The sequence below is a fragment of the Nicotiana tomentosiformis genome, chromosome 8, assembly GCF_000390325.3.
Source record: "Nicotiana tomentosiformis chromosome 8, ASM39032v3, whole genome shotgun sequence".
Taxonomy (NCBI): domain Eukaryota; kingdom Viridiplantae; phylum Streptophyta; class Magnoliopsida; order Solanales; family Solanaceae; genus Nicotiana; species Nicotiana tomentosiformis.
The window spans coordinates 43,838,656-43,842,831 of NC_090819.1; positions in this window are offsets into that span (position 1 = coordinate 43,838,656).

Genomic DNA, 4,176 nt, shown 5'->3' on the forward strand with positions numbered 1-4,176 from the left:
AACTTTCTTAATAGCGCTTAAGTACTTCAAAATTTTCCGGGGTGTTACACTAAACTAATTCAATAGCTTACCATATGGTTCTTGATTTAAATATAAATCAGAAAATTTACCTGTGCCAACATATGAATTGCTTTATTAAATGGTTAACCAACCAGTTACTTAGGCATACCGATCACCATGGAGTTGCTGCTGTGTAGGTGATTCTGTTTTTGTAGAGGCCTTCATGAGATGTTCTGGTTATACAATAACCTGGATATTAACAAGATCAATTGATTAAGCATTTAAATATTTAAATCTATGTTGGACTTATGAGGCTCCATTGCTTCTCCTTCAATGGCTATGGGTAAGGAACCATAGTTCTGAGTTTAACGTCGTCAGCTAGACTTATTAATTGTAGACTTCATCAATCTATCAAAGTGACAGATGGTTGTTGCTCAAAATGCTCTCCAAAATATAATTTTAACCTCTGACCATTTACCTTAAATTTGTCTCCTCCATTGGTTTGTTGAATTTCAATTGCTCTGTATGGAGTAACATCTATAACATTGTAAGGATCTGTCCACCTGGATTTTAATTTTCCTGGAAATAGCCTGAGTCTACTATTGTATAGAAGTACCTGATCTCCAATTTTGAATTTTCTTTTGTCGGATTAAATTATCATGCCATTTTTTTGTTTTTTCTTTAAAATTTTTGGCATTTTAATAAGCTTCTAATATGAATTCTTCCAATTCATTCACTTGAGAAAATCTATTTTTACCAACAGAGGTTAATTCAAAGTTCAATGCATTCAACGCCCAAAAAGCTTTGTGTTCTAATTCAACCGGAAGATGACAAGATTTTCCAAAAACTAATCGATATGGAGACGTACCAATTGGCATTTTAAATGCCGTTCGATATGCCCACAGTGTGTCATCTAATTTTGAAGCTCAGTCTTTTCTGGAGATTCCAACTATTTTTTCAAGTATTCTTTTTAATTAGCGGTTAGAAATCTCAACTTGCTTGTAACGACCCGACCAGTCGTTTTATTTTCTAGAATCCTGTTCCCCTAAATAAGGCTTCCTGTACTTGCTTTTACTGATTTATGACTTGCGGGGATGGTTGGTTCGGGATTTGGAAGAGTTTTGGTTGAAATCGGAACACTTGGTTCCTTAAGGTTGGCTTGAAAGGCCAAATTTGACTTCGGTCAACATTTTGAGTAAACAACCTCAGAATTGGGATTTTATGGTTCCAATAGGTTCGTATGATGATTTCAAACTTGGGCGTATGTTCGGATCGAGTTTTGGATGACCCGAGAGCGTTTTTGCGCCCAATAGTGAAAGTTGGTTCTTGAAAGTTTTAAAAGTTCTTTAAAATTTGGTTTGGAGTGGGTTTTGGTAATATCGAGGTCCAAGCGGAATTTCAAGACCGGGAATAGTTTTGTAGTATTATTTAAGGCTTGCACGCAAAATTTGGTATCATTCCGAGTAGTATAAGTACGTTTCTGCGCATTGGAAGTAAATTGAAGAACTTGAAATCTTAAATTTGATTCTATTGGTTTTAGGGTGTGATTCTTAGTTTTAATGTTGTTTCGGGCGTTCCGATAGTTTGAGCGAGTCCGTTTTATGATTTCAAACTTGTTGGTAAGTTCGGACGGGGCCTCGAGGCCCCCGAATGTCAATCAGATGAGGCTCAGACCAAGTTGGAATTTGGAAGCCAAAGCTAAAGCTCCAGCTGCTGTCATAATTGCACCTGCGCTTGGTCAGCCGCAGGTGCGAGCCCCATGATTGCAGATGCGTCCCAGCATAGGCTGCCCAACCATCACAGAAGCGGAAGAAGGGCCGCACCTACGGAAGCGCAGGTGCGAAGACAGGCATCGCATGAGCGGTCAGTGTCGCAGATGCGTGTCGTTTGTCGCTGATGCGTGGCCGCAGGTGCGATCACCTGGGCGCAGAAGTGAGATGAGGCAGCCTGGCCTTGGTCCGCACCTGCACGAGTTGTCTGCAGAAGCAGAATCGCAGGTGCGCCAATTTAACCGCAGGTGCGGAAGTCGCTAAAGGGCAGTGATGTTTTAAATCGGGGTTTGAGCACTTTTGCTCACTTCTTACTCTTCTTGGGGGCGATTTTGGAGCTGGTTAGAGAGGGGATTCCATCAACTAGTTGAGGTAAGTAATTCCTATCAAATGTGAGTTAAATACATGGTTTATGGGTAGGTTATAACATGTAAATTAGTGAAAATCATGGATTTAGAGGAAAAACCTAGGTTTTTGATAAAAATGGAATTTTACCACGAAAATGGTTATGGAACTTAATGAAAATCATATATTTATGTTCCTAAGGTTATTGATAACAACTTTCTTTGAAAAATTCTAGAATCCAGGCACGTGGGCCCGGGGGTGAATTTTAGGAATCTTGTATTTAGGGTTGGGAAATTACTTAAATAGTAGGGATATGAACTTTTAAGCCTATATTGATTAGTTTCTACACTACTTGGATAGTTTTGGATTGTTCGGCACCAATTGAGGGTTTGGGCATAAGCTTGGACCGTAAAGTAGGCCTTAAAGCGAGGTAAGTCTCTTTTCTAACCTTGTAAGAGGGAAACTTCCCCATAGGTGAACTTAATTAATATATGGTTATTTGTGGGAGCTACGTACGCACGAAGTGACGAGAGTCCATACGTAGCTACTATTCTTGTTATGTTAGGGTAGTTCTAGGCTTACACCATGCTTTGTGGGTACCGTTATTTGAACATAATTGTTTATTTGTATCGAATGGAACTAAGTTGAGGATGTCAAGATTTCAAAGGTTTCAAGTAAATTAATATTTTGAAAATAATTGAGAAAAATTACGTTATATTTATATTTAACCGCGTCGCAAGTATATTCCGCGAGCGAGGTGACAATTTCCACTACTCTCATGGGAGCGGGTCGTTCGCCTTGGCAGGTTAATAGATGCATCTATGGTTCGCGTCGTTCGACCCTCGATAGTGCACAGTTTACATTTTCATGTTGGATCGGGCCGAACGTCCTCGGTGGAGTTTGCGTGTGATAATAGAAATGGAAGCCCTTTTTATAATTGGTATAAATTTATTGTTTTAGAGATCATTTGTTTAAAATAAAGGAAGTATTTTGGTTTCTTAAATGTGAGGGAAGAACTGTACAGTTATTTCTTGTTTTGAGTTTATTGTTAGTTCTATTTATTATGCTTATGTAGAATCACACATTATTATATTGTTAGCCCTAGTGAGTATCTAAGTCGACCCCTCGTCACTACTTCTTCGAGGTTAGACTAGATACTTACTGAGTGCATATTTTTATGTACTCATGATACACTTTTGTACTTGATTGTACATGATTTGAGGCAGGTGCTTCTGGCCACCATTCCGGCGCGTAGACTGATTTCCCAGCTCGAGACTTCCCGGTGAGCTGTCCTTTTGAGCCGTTCTGCAGCAGCTGGAGTCTCTCTTATGTTCTTTTTTTCTGTCTATTTTCTTTTCAGATAGTAGGCTAGCATTGTTTTGTATATTCTACTAGATTGCCCACATACTTGTGACACCAAGTCTTGGCACACACACTAGTAGACTTATGGATTTTGGTTTGCTCATATTATTGCGATTATTACTAATTGCTTCTATTTATTTATGTTGAAATTGCAAACTCCTAAATCTTTTTTTTAAATAAGGAAAAAGCTATCGTTTACAAATTTATCTAAACGGGAAGTCACTAGTTGATCAGTGTTAGCTTCCCTAACAACAGTGTTGGGCGCCATCACGGCCTATAATGGAATTGGGGCATGACATAGCCCTTGCGTTTGATAATGGTATGGTGTTCCAGTTTTGTGAGTCACACCATATTTTGAAAAAAATGCTGAAAATTGTCTATTCATGAAATGAGACCCTTGGTTGCTAATGATGACTCGTGGTGTACCAAACCTAGTAAAAATATTTTTTTGAGAAAATTGCACACAGTTTGAGCATCATTTTTCCTTATTGGGATGGCTTCAACCCATCTTGAAACATAATCCACAGCCACGAGGATATATTCAAAAGAATGAGATGAAGGAAAAGGACCCATGAAATCTATTCCCCATACATCAAATATTTCACACACCTGTATTGATTGCAATGGAATCTTATCTCTCTTAGTGATATTACCTATTCTTTGACACCTGTCACACTGTGCAACTTAGGCATGAGTGTCC